General features: G+C 56.4%; 1 long non-coding RNA gene across 5 annotated transcripts; it reads right to left on the reverse strand.

Annotated features, from left to right (window-relative positions):
• Positions 1-376: 376 nt before the first annotated feature.
• Positions 377-11,854, reverse strand: LOC140617029 (uncharacterized). 5 transcript variants are annotated; one of them, XR_012017308.1, is made up of 10 exons: positions 11,322-11,854; positions 10,849-11,103; positions 10,347-10,490; positions 5,807-5,886; positions 4,581-5,395; positions 3,681-3,890; positions 3,047-3,518; positions 2,545-2,747; positions 591-2,421; positions 377-498 (listed from the first exon to the last, which is right to left on the reverse strand). It is a non-coding gene; the product is annotated as an uncharacterized lncRNA (long non-coding RNA). The 5 variants fall into 5 exon arrangements; XR_012017306.1 differs by having other exon boundaries at positions 591-2,033; positions 2,349-2,421; positions 10,849-11,854; XR_012017309.1 differs by having other exon boundaries at positions 2,545-2,743; positions 10,849-11,854.
• Between the last annotated feature and the right edge of the window lie 615 nt (positions 11,855-12,469).

Here is a 12,469-nt window from a genome sequence, read left to right on the forward strand (position 1 = left end):
ACCATCTGGGAGCACCGTTTTCAGAAACCGCCGATCCCCCCTCACCCCCCTGCAGGTCATTTCCCCATGATCCGGCCTTGCTGTGCTCTCGCCCCTGGAGCCCACGCTTCCCACTTCCCGGCCTGACCCCATCTGAGTCTGAGTGGGAGGGTGGGGGGCCCCAGCCCCAGCCCAGGGGCTCCTCCCAGGGAGCACCCCCTTCCCTCCTGTTATTCCTCAGATGAGCCAGTCCTTCGTCCAGTCTCTCCTTTCGCCCCTTTCCATGCTCAGTGAAAGGAGGGGACGGCGTGTCGTTCCCTGGCTATTACTGCAGTGGGAGGGATCACGGGTGGGGTCCTCTACAGGGACTTGACAGGCGAGGGAAAGCTCCTACAAATACAGGCCTCACATGATTTATTTGACATACGAGAGAACAAAAGCCGAGAGCCCAAATCAAGTATGAGTTCAAGTCTGATGCCGTCTTCGCTGCGCTGCCATAACTTTGGGAAATTCGAAGTTCTGAAAACCAAATGAATGAACGAATGAGTTGATTTAGTGTGAGGGCGGAGGGGAGGGGCCGAGGGAGAGGGAGAACCTTAGTCCGTGCTCACCGTGGAGCCCGACGCAGGGCTTGGTCCCAGGACCCTGAGGTCATGACTGAGCCGAAATCAAGAGTCAGATCCTTAACCAGCTGAGCCGCCCAGACGCCCCACAACCAAAGAATTTAAATGAAATTAAAGGAGTTCCAGAAACACATGGTACGGCTCCTTGACTGTACAGACAGGACGGTAGCGCAGAGAGGGCGAGTGACTTGTCCTGTGACACACAACGATTTGGAGACTGAGCCGAGATCGGAACACGTGCGATTCGGTTTCCAGATTTCTGTCTTCCAGCTACTAGTCTCCGTGGGTCTAGGAGTCGCTTGAACACAATTCTCAAAATGGAAATTAATCTCCGGGCAGTCCCCGTGGCGCAGCGGTTTAGCGCCGCCTTCAGCCCAGAGCATGATCCTGGAGACCTGGGATCGAGTCCCGCGTCGGGCTCCCTGCATGGAGCCTGCTTCTCCCTCTGCCTGTGTCTCTGCCTCTCTCTCTCTCTGTGCCTCTCATGAATAATTAATAAAATATTTTTTTTTAAAAAAAAGGAAATTAATCTCCATCTCATTTCACTGAATCACAAATCCCAGAGTGCTCAGTGGCGGGGGGAAGTGCAGAAGGGAAAGAGAGGACCTGAGGGCGTGTCGGCTCAGAGGACGGCGCGAGGGTGGAGGTCGGTGGTGCCAGCCGGTGCCCAGCTGCTCCGGGATTCCGGATCTCCCCAGATCAGCGGGGCCACCCCACAGGCCTCCCCCTCTGGAAGGCGGCCTCCTTTATCAGAGGCGCTGGCTGACGCCTGGAGGATCGGCATTGGGGTCTCCTGCCTCTCTCAGCCTGGCTCTGCCTGGACCCAGGGGCCCGGGGAACCTCACTTTGGCTTTTAGAGCTAGAAAGGTTGGGTTCGATTTCCATCCTGACACTCCAGGGCGCTGTGACCTTAGGAAATATTTCGAGACTGTCTGAACTCCCCTATCCTCAGGTGTAAAATGAGGCTGTTTGTACTTTCCCCGTAGGCTTAATCGTGAAGTTCGAAAGGGGTCATAAAAAGTCTATGGTGTGGGGAGTGCCGGGCATCTGCTAGGATCTTGGATGGAGAAGGAGGTGGGAGGTGTAAGGCTGGAGGAGACACTTGGCTTGAGAGGCCGGCGCGGTCTGGTTTGGCCTCTCCCATTTGCTACCATACGCACAAGCTTTTCTTAACCTCCAGGCTGTTTCCTTAGCTCTCAAATGGAAATAATGCTTATTTCACAGTTTCTGCAAGGATTACTCTTGTGGGGGGAATCCTAGGCCTCTGGGGGCGCCTGAGCCCATGCCCCCAGCCTGGGAGAGCAGCTCAGAGCTGAGGGTGTCAGAGTCTAGGCTTGGAGGGCAAGGAGAAGCCTGGGAGGGAGCAGTCCAGGAGGGCTTCCTGTAGGAGGTGCTTGGAGTGGAGAGAAGGAGAGTCCCTGGTCTGGAGACCTGCGCAGGGAGAGAAAGAATTTGCGGCGTCGGAGCTGGCTGCCACGTGGAAGAGGGTCCGGCTGGGGGTGGAGGGTCAGTGTGGCTGGATGTGGGAGCCATGCACCCCGCATCTAGGAGGAGGCCTGGGGAGTTCGGCTTCCGCAGCTGGACACTTCTGAGTCAGAAGCACAGATCGGGGAGGGGAACGATCCTCTCCCTGGGTCGGACTTTCTCATGCCTCCGGTGCTGGGGCTGCCTCTGCGGTGGCTCAGGCTTCTCTGGGTTTCCTGAGACAATCACCTGGGGAACGATCACCTGGGGGGGGACGATCACCTGGGGTATGGAGGAGTCAAGGGAGGAGAGGAGGTGGCGCCTGGCCTGGGGGATACTGGCCTTGGCCTGAATCCTGTCGGGAAGGGAACATGCAAACACACACGGAGTTGCCACGGGGGCTAGCATGCCCCTTCCCCAGGCTGCACCGGTCTAGCCCCGACCCTCCCCCGGCCCCCCCTTCCGAGCCCATTCCTACCTTGGGGGTCAGCAGCCTCGCCTGAAGGCCTGTGAAGCACGTCCTGTGTGCTGCTGCTTCGGGGTGGCCTCCGCCCTCGCCCTCGGAGACCAGGGGATCAGGAGGGAGGCTGGGCTCCGTCGGGTGGGGAGCGGGCTTCCCGTGACCTGAGCTGCTCACGGGTGAGTTCGTCCGCATGTGTTCCGTGGACCTGCCCGCCCTTCCTGGGCCAATGCGGTTGTTAACGCGTCAGGTGCCCTGCCCTCGCGGCGCTTCCCCTCTGGGGAGAGATCCCCTAAATCCGTCAGAACCCCTGGGGTAGGAGGGGTGATTTCCGTGTTCCACAAATACCGATCGAATGATGGGATATATGGATTTTTCAAACTGCTGACTCAAATAAGCGAAGTGGCCTCGGACCACTTCTTCTGGGGCAGCCACAGCTCCGCTCCCCTGGATGGAGGCCGCTGGGTATTGCCTCCCGAGGAGTCAGCACGGAGGGAGCGTGCTCAGGCTGCGGACTCACCCCGGGTTGAGGTGAAGCTTGAAGGACTCTCCGTTAAACAGGCCTAATGGTGCCTCCCTCGCGGGTCAGGTATCTGCAAGTGATCCGACACTTTGACATTAGCGGGAACTCCGTGAATGTGGGCTGCCCCCGGGAGCCCCGCTGTTCCCACCACCACCTCCACCTCCACCGTGGTGGCAGGGAAAGGGGCCATGGGGTGGGAGCTGGGGAAGGCCTGAGGGTGTCCACTGGCGGGGCTCAGTTTGCATGGGCTGCTCCCTGGGAATTGCATTTGCAAGCTTCTGTTTTGCATGGTGGCAGAGTTTTGCATGCTCTCCCTTTATCACTCTTTTCTGGAGTCCTCCTTGCAGCCCCAGCTGCCACCTCCCTCTAGTCAGCGGCCCTCCACCCTTCGGAGCAGGCTCCTGGGCACCCACCGGGGGTGGGCCAGACACGGTGGAGGACACAAGGACGCGTGAGGCACCGGTCCATCCTGCAAGGGGGAGACCAGGACTTAACTTCTTCCAAGGCCACTGCGTCAAAGCGGTGCCAGCACCAGTTCCGGGGGTGGGGGAGGGGTGAGGGGAAGCTGAGTAGGGGGAGGCTTTAGGAGAGGCAGGGGGCAGGCACAGAGGGTGGCCAGGGTCCAGCTAACCCTGACTGCCCTGCCGCTGCCAGGCCCCGGTCCGTCCCGTCTCCTGTTCACATCAGCCCTCCTGGGCGGCCACCGTTATCTGCATTTTCAGCTGAAGAAAGGGAACGGGGTCGGAGAGATGAAGTCACTTGCCCAACGTCACATGCTTGCGAAGTGGCTCCCAGATTCTTCTGACTGCATTCACTGTCCTGTGGCTTCCATCACACCTGGCTGTGGGGCAGGGGGAACTGTGTGGGGACGGTCCCACCCGTGAGGAATCCGTGGGTTTCAGATTCCAGTTCTTTTCTTTAAAAATTAAAAAAAAAAAGATTTTATGTATTCATAAGAGACACACACACACACACAGAGGCAGAGACCCAGGCAGAGGGAGAAGCAGGCTCCCTGTGGGGAGCCCGATGCAGGACTCGATCCCGGGACCCTGGGGTCACACCCTGGGCTGAAGGCAGATGCTCCACCACTGAGCGGCCCAGGAGCCCCATAGGGAGGGTTTTGAAAGGAGATGAGGAGAGCAGAGCACATAGCAGGCCCTCAGGCCATGCTTCTGAGCTCCTGGCCACCCCTGTGACTCTGACACTCAAGTCCCCTTGGCCTTCTGGTGCAACCCATCCTCTCACAGAGGAAGCCACCACTTTGCAGAAGACGATGCGGATTCCACTTGCACGAAGCTCGAACGTTTGTCAAGTGGTAGCTGGGGCGAGCAGCCTGTCGCTGGCCCCCTTCCTGGCGAGCCCTCTGTACCCCCGTTGGCGTGATGGCCCGTCTTCTCTCCGGGCAGCCCAAGCCTCCGGGACCCGCCCTCCTGGGTCCTGGGCCCTGGGCTGTGTGTCCGCACGGGCTTCCCATTCTCCTCCCCGCCCCACACATCTCTCTGCACCCCCTTCCACGTATCCAAGGACGTACTCCCCGGTGGACGCCAGCCGGTGAATCACACTGTGCTCCAGGTGTGTCACCATCACCATCGGCAGGGAGGACGTGGGCTCCCCCGAGGACCTCGCGGGTCTCGTGGGGGCCTTGCCGAGCTGTGGCCGCAGTGAAGCCGGGAGCTTGCGCGCACGGTGACGAGCAGAGGTGAGGAGGCAGGGGCCGTACCCCCTGCGACACCCACTCTGGGCTGGGACCCTGCCAGACGGAGGCTGGCCCAGAGATGGGAAGCAGACACGGACACTAGAGGACCCGGCCTGTGTGTGAAGAGCTGGCAGGATGGACTGGGTGGCCGGGGAGGCCCGGCGGCTCCGGCAAATGCCTGCACCCATCAGGCCGAGCAGCAGGTGCTGGGGTGGGCGGGGGCCGCTGAAGTGCACCTGAGTCACCTCCTCGCTTCCCTTCACTTGGACCCAGCCCTGCAATCAGTTGCCCTGTCCTGCTGGCTCTTCCTTCTTAGCGTAGCTTGACCCCATCCTGCTCCCACCCCACTGCTCCTGCCACCCCACACCTCCTCGTGGGGTGCTGCAGGAGCCCCCTGTGTAGCCCCCACCTCCAGCCTCGCCTCTACCATCTAACCCACACCCTCCTGCCGCACACCTTCCTGGGGCTCTGCAACCTGCAGGGTAAACTCTGAGGTGCCTTTGACGCCCTCCATCCCACCTGCCCCCTCACCACCGAGGCTTTCTGCTCTCCGTTCCATAGGATTCCTGCTCCCGACTGGTGACTCCTTGCATTTCCACATTTTTTCCATCCATATTCTTTTTGTGAATTTCTCTCAGTCAATCCCAAACCTATTTAATTTAAATTTAAATTTAATTTATTTAATTTAATTCTATTTTATTTTAATTTAATTCTATTTTATGTATTTACTTATTTTTTTAATAAGTAAAACCTATTTTAAAACAGCTCTTCCCTTCCTTTGAAGTCCTAGTGGCATATGTCTGGATCCCTTCTTTATCTGAAATCCATATTCCATTGATAAGCTGCAGAAAGTAGGCTTTGGCCGGGCAGCATTTGTATTTGTACAAGGGCTCAGTGTGCACACCCATATCTTTATACCCTTGCAGCCCTCTAGATTTCCACGCCTGCCTCTGTGTACATTTGGTTTAGTACAGGCAATGAACAGCTGTTGTTTTTACCTGCCCAACATCGTGTCCCCCCTCCGCTTTTTTTTTTGGTGAATCACCTGTTTCTACCCTTACCCATTATGTAGGTTGGGTGGGGCTGACTGCCCTCCTCCAGGGGCTCCCGGGAGATGTGGTCTGGTCCAGATTACAGTCTGCTGTAAATTGGTAAATTGGCCACAGAGATTGGTTCCGGGATGAGCACGTGATCTAAGCGGGTCCAGGAAGAGTCAGCCTTGCGACTTTAGCTGGGGTGGGCAGGATGGGGGGCTTCCGGCGGTCATCCTTTTTTTTTTTAATATTTTATTTATTTATTTATTTATTTATTTATTTATTTATTTATTTATTTATTTATTTATTTATTTATGAGAGACAGAGACAGAGAGAGGCAGAGACACAGGCAGAGGGAGAAGCAGGCTCCATGCAGGGAGCCCGATGCGGGACTCGATCCTGGGACTCCAGGATCAGGCCCTGGTGGAAGGCAGATGCTCAACGGCTGAGCCCCCCGCCCGGCATCCCGTCTAGTGGTCATCCTTGCTGCAGCGTGGACCTGGTGTGTCCCAGAAGGAGGCTAACACAGAGGAAAACCAGAAGACTAGAGGAAGACAATCCTGCTCTCGTGGCCGAGCCCCGCATCCCCGAGCCCTTCCTCTCGGCTATGCCAAACGTCACATGCACCCCTGGTCCTCCCAGTTGTGTGAGCAAATAAACGACCTCTTACATGAAGCCCCTATGAGCTGGATCTCAGTGACCTGCAATCAAGACTTGTGAGCAATAATGTGTTACCTGTGTGTTGGGGTGTGGATGACATGGCTCTTGTACCTGGGTGTGTGTGTGTGTTGGAGAGAGGCGTGTGCGTGGCTGCGATGGGTGGGCAAGTGGGGGGCACACACTCCTGTGAGGATGCCGTGTGTGTGTCTGCAGGGCAAGGACGACCGTGACCAGGCGTGCAGGCATGCGTGTGCATGGCTCGGGGGCTGTGTGGTGTGGGCTGAGGTTGTGTGTGCACAGGCGGGGACGGGCCTGCGAGGGGTTATTCGTTTTAGCAGAGCACCTGCCTCCTACGTGCTCTGAGGGCAGGAGTCCAGCTTTGTGTGTCTGTGTACCCAGGGAGAAGCCAGCAGGTGCCCAAGAAGCCCCCCTGTTTATCATCATTAGCCTCTCCCGGTCAGAGAAAAATCCTCATTATTTTTGGACTGAAGCCAAATTCCTTAGAATCTTTTAAGCTTTTGATGTTCTTGGGAGATTCAGAACTATCAGAGGCTGTTTAGCCAGCCCCCAATATCAGAGGAGGGAATTGAGGCTCAGACGGTGACTCCCTGTTTTCACTTCCTCCACCCCAGCAGGTGGGGGTGGCACGGGCAGGGCTGGCTTGGGGGCGGCTCGCTGTTGGGGAGATCCCTCCTCTGTCCCACCTCTCCATGGGCTGTGGTTGCTTTTATGGCAGGTGATTAGCCTCAGGTCGTGCCTAGATACCCTGGAGTTTATGGCTTCCCCCCATGCGTGCCCTTGATCCCTGAGCCTTCTCTGTAAGGAGGGCTGTGCTTCAGCTGTTTGTACCCCTTTTCTTCTTCTTCCTCCTGCAGCTCCTCACCTCCCCCGAACAGACCGGCGTCCCCAAGCCAGAGGGTCCCAGCCACCGGGGCCGGAGTGGCTACAACTGTGTGATTGTACTGGGACCCTCAGTCCTCTGAATGAGTCAGGCCTCAGGCGGCCTAGCCTCTGGTCTGACCCCATCTGGTTGAACCCTTCCGTTTACCCCGGCCTGCCGTACACGCACCATCATTTCTTTTTCTTTTAAAACATTTTTTTGTATTTATTCATGAGAGACACAGAGAGAGAGGCAGAGACACAGGCAGAGGGAGAAGCAGGCTCCATGCAGGGAGCCCTGTGCAGGGACTTGATCTCGGGACCCCGGGATCATGCCCTGAGCCCAGGGCAGATGCTTAAACACTGAGCTACCCGGGTGTCTGGAAGACTAAATGAATTAATGTTCATAAAGTCTTTTTAAAAAACCATTTATTTGTTCATTTGAGGCAGGGAGGGGCAGAGAGAGACGGAGAGAGAGAGAATCTCAAGCAGACTCCCTGCTGAGCACAGAGCCTGAAGTGGGACTTGACCTCAGGACACTGAGATCACGATCTGAGCTGAAATCAAGAGCTGGATGCTTAACTGACTGAGCCACCCAGGCGGCCCCGTAAGGCCTTTGTTGTACCGTATAAGTATCACCATTAAAGTATCAGAGTGGGGCGTCCGGGTGGCTCAGCGGTTGAGCGTCTGCCTTCGGCTCATGGTGTGACCCCGGGGTCCTGGGATTGACTCGCACATCGGGGCCCCTCCATGGAGCCTGCTTCTCCCTCTGCCTGTGTCTCTGCCTCTCTGTGAGTCTCTCATGAATTAAAAATAAATCAAGTATCAGGGTAAGTGGTGTTCTGCGTTCTGTGTCTCCCAATACACGGGAAGACCTTTAGGCCCCCAGCTCTCCGAGCCTTCCAGCATGTGCCCAGTCAGCCACTGATGAACTGACTTAGGGACTAAGGATTCTTTTATTTTTATTTTTTTAAAGATTTTAATTTATTCATAGAGACACAGAGAGAGAGGCAGAGATGCAGGCAGAGGGAGAAGCAGGCCCCATGCAGGGAGCCCGATGCGGGACTCATCCCAGGACTCCAGGATCATGTCCTGGGCTGCAGGCGGCGCTAAACTGCTGCACCATCGGGGCTGCCCTGGGACAAAGGACTCTTAATGGTCCCTTTTCCACAGAGACCGCAGGACACATCTTGCCTTGGCCAAAGGAGGTTCCCACTTGTACCTCACGGTGTGAAAGGCACCAAGAAGCTATCTCCGCAGACTTTTCAGGCTGGTGCCTGATAAGCAAATGAATAGATGAATGAATGAATGGGTGAATAGAAGCAGGAGGGAATAAAGACCTCGGGTCCCTGCCCCCACCCCCCACTTGGGTCCTCAGGTTGCCAGGCAGGAAATTCAGAGCAAGGGCCCTGGACAATAGCTCCATTGGCCGGAGGCCCAAGCGGGATAATTCTCAGGGCTGGAGGGCGGGGCGGGCGTGGGGGCTGTAGCTGAGCCTCGGGACCTCTGCTTTCTTTCCTCCCTCTCGCACCCCTGTCTGGTCACCTGCACGCACCCTTTAGGGAAGCTCTTTTTCCTACAGTGGAGCTGTGGGGGGCCTGTGTGACTCCTCCCTTGGGGCTCCTCTCCCCTGGGAAGCATTCTCCAGTGACTCCCTGCCTCCCGCTTGCTGTCACTCGAGTCCCCCACGCTGCTGTCCTCACGGCACGAGTGGGCCCCTTGCAGATCTCCTCCTAGTCTCTGTTTCCTTGGCCATCACCGTGGAATGGCAGGCTCCGGGGCCTGGCCGCTCTGCTTTCTTCCTTGAGGAGCAGGCATGTTGCCTGTTGAAGACAGGGATGTTATCCATTGAAGTAGGGACCCTGCGATGGTCTGAGTCTGGGGTTTGGCCTCTTTTCTCTGGGGAGAGAAGAGTGTGTTCCTGGAGGACTTGGTGGTGGGACCAGAGCGAAAGTCTCGTGTTCAGCCTTGGCTCAGTGGAGGAACCTTTCAAAAACCCCAAGTGGATTGCCGCCTGGACAGTTGTGATGTGTATGCTCTGGACAGACCCTGAGTTAAGGGCGAGGTAGTCCAACGGGATCCCTCCCACTGACGGCCCATCCCATGGAAGGCCTCTTCCAGTTTGAAGTATCTGGGAAGGTGGCCCGGAGGCCTCATCCTCTCCAGACTCCCGGATGTGGGAGTGCAGACCGAATGGTCCCACGATGTGCCACTCTGGCACGTGGATGATTTTGAGCTGAAAACAGTTGAGGCCCAAAAGATTCAGAAAGAAACTTTGACATTCCCCCTAATCACATAAAAAATTTAGATAGAGGACCTGCTCCAGGAAGGAAGCCCTCGCCACAGATTACAGTATAGTATGAACCGGGGGTGGTAGACAGGAGGGGTTTAGCAAAGTCTGTTAAAATTCTTCTCTGTGTCCCATTGTTTCCTTACAGGCCCAGCAAACATTTGTTTACCAAATATTTACTCTTTTCCACCTTCCTGTGAATTGCTTTCCTTCCCTTAGAAGCCCCAGACCCCTACGGCCTCCTCCTTAGTTCGGGGTGACATATACGCCTCATTTTGCCCAACCGTCTTCGGAATCTCTCACGTTTATGAGAATTCCCCCGTCCGTAACTAAATTTGATGTCTCCTGCTAATGTGTCTCATGTCAGTTGAATTCTTAGACCGGTCAGAAGAATCTTGAGGCATAAAGGGACATTTTTCTACTCAGATGCAAGTTTGTGTGTCTCATTTAAGTAGACTCCACACCCAGGGCAGAGCCCAACGTGGGGCTCAAGCTCACAACCCTGAGATCAAGACCTGAGCTGACATCAAGAGTCCGGCGCCCGACCGACTGAATCACCCAGATGCCCCATTGTTCGAATAACTTGTCATCACATGTCCTATCAAAATCAAAGTTTGAAACCGGAGAACATTGTGGACGCCTATGTGGGAACATATATGGGAAGTTCTATGGTGGTGGGAAGTGGATCAAGGGCTCACGGAGTGGGGAGGATCTGGAAGTTCTGGTCCAAACCCTTACCTGACCTAGGAGTCCTCGCGCGTGCGGGGTGGACAGCTGGTAAGCAAGCCCTAGCCTCAGTACTTCTCAGGTCAGGAGCTCGCACCCCTCCAGGCAGCCCATTCTCATTGTGGCAGCCTGTAATCACCGGAGCCGCCGTTCTTCCTGAAGAAGAAGAACCACCGTGTGTTGAACATTGACCGTGAACAATTTTGGCCTTGAGGCACACGGCACAAAAATCAACAATCAAATCAACTTTATTATTCATGATGCGGTTTACTGATGGGCGCTCCCACCATCTGTGGCTTCCTACTCAAAATAATTGTTCTTGCTGCGTAGGTGCTAAACTCGGCTATTTCTAGACCAACAATAAGATTTTAAATTGCTCATTTTTCCAAGAATTTTTTTTCTTAAAATTTTTTTTTTTTTTGAGAGACTGTGTGTATGTGTGTGAGAGAGAGAGAGAATCTCAAGCCAACTGTCCGCTGAGCGTGGAGCCCGACGCAGGGCTCCATGTCCTCACCCGTGAGATCATGACATGAGCTGACATCAAGAGTCCGCTGAACCGGGCCAAGCCCCCCGGGCGCCCCGAGAATCCTTGTAGTCTTCAGCAATCATCTGCACGCTCCCCAGCCTGGAGAATCTCTTTTGTTTCTATGGATTTGCCCGTTGAGGACATTTCATCCGAATCGATCCTGCAGCCTGTGGCCTTCCGCGACTGGCTGCCCTCACTGCTTTCACCCGCGTCGTAGCCCAGTCACCGCTTCCTTCCTCCTGCCTGGGAATGACATCCCGTCGCACAATGCATCACTTTTTGCTTGTCCGCTCGTTCGTCAGTTGGTGGGCATCTGGCTCGTCTCTGTTTGGGCCCCCGCGAAGAGCGTGCTGGGGGCGTGGTGTCCTGGGTCAGGTGTCCTGATCACCGAGAGCAGCTTGGCTCAGACCATCTTTCCTGGTGACAAGCCATGCGATGGCAGCCACCGCCCTGCCACCCACCTCTGCCCCCCCCCACAGCTGCCCAGGGCTCAGGGCCTCCTGGGGTCTTCTGTGACATGCCATCCGTCTCCTCTTTCCTCCTTCAGTTCTTGGGAACAGGCCGTTAAGGCAGTTTGGGGCAGTCATCCGGCCCTTCCCTTCCGGTCACGCGGTGGCTGCAAACACTCTCCCCTTTGTTGGGCAGACCGCAGTGGCCAGAGTCAGCCTCGCAAGGACTTGCGTCCGTCCGTCCGTGGCTGCCCTAGGCTGGTTTTCCCTTCCCTCACCACTTGGCCCTGGGCCCTGGGCCTTTCCCTTCAGCCTCCGCCCGGATCCCAGCAGGGGTCGGGGTCGCCGCCGGAGAGGGCAGCCCAGGCCTTCCTATGCATTGAGGCTGGCTTGGGGCGTCAGGGGAGGGGTCCCTGGGGTCTCTGGGCCACAGGGAGCTGACAGATGAGGTGCCCATACTTCTAGCCCTGGATGGTTCTGGGCTCCCCTTGAGATGCGGGGAGCTCTACAGCTTAAAAACCACAGGGTTCCCCATAGTCCCCTTTGTCCTCACCTTAAACAGCAGGCACTTCTGGAACCAGGCGGGTGGGGGTGGAGGGGCTGGGATCCCAGGACTGGCTCTGGGTTGTTATATTGTGCCCCCCACCCCCGCCCCCGCCGCCCACCCCTCCCTTTCCCCCCTAATCTGCCTTGGTGTGGGGGAGGGGAAGGAACGGGGGCGCTGGTGTCCTCCCTCCCCAGGGTTGCCATACCTGTCTGACCGGCCCCTCCCTCTCTCTTTCCTGCTCCCTGTCCAAGGTTTGGCAGAGGGCCCACACCCCCTCCCTTTGGTCTCTGGAAGGAGAAATCTCCCCACCTTGCCTGTGTGGCTGCTTGTTGGGGAGCGGGGCGGCATGCATTCAATTCACTCTTTGGAAATTAAGTATTGTTTGCAGGGGCTGGGAGAGGGCCTGGTGCAAACTGGTACTAACTGGATTTCCTCCTGCTGGTTCAACACGTCTGGAGGCCAGAGTCTGGGGAGAGTGAGGAGGAGAAAAGAAGGAAGAGAAAGGAATGTGGTCCCTGGGTCCCCTCTGGGAGTGTCTGATTTGTCTTTGTGGAAGGGACAAGTGGGTCCTTTCGTGTGTATGTGTGTGTGTTTGGACTGAGTGGGAACTCTT

Source organism: Canis lupus, chromosome 25 (assembly GCF_048164855.1).
Source record: "Canis lupus baileyi chromosome 25, mCanLup2.hap1, whole genome shotgun sequence".
NCBI lineage: Eukaryota > Metazoa > Chordata > Mammalia > Carnivora > Canidae > Canis > Canis lupus.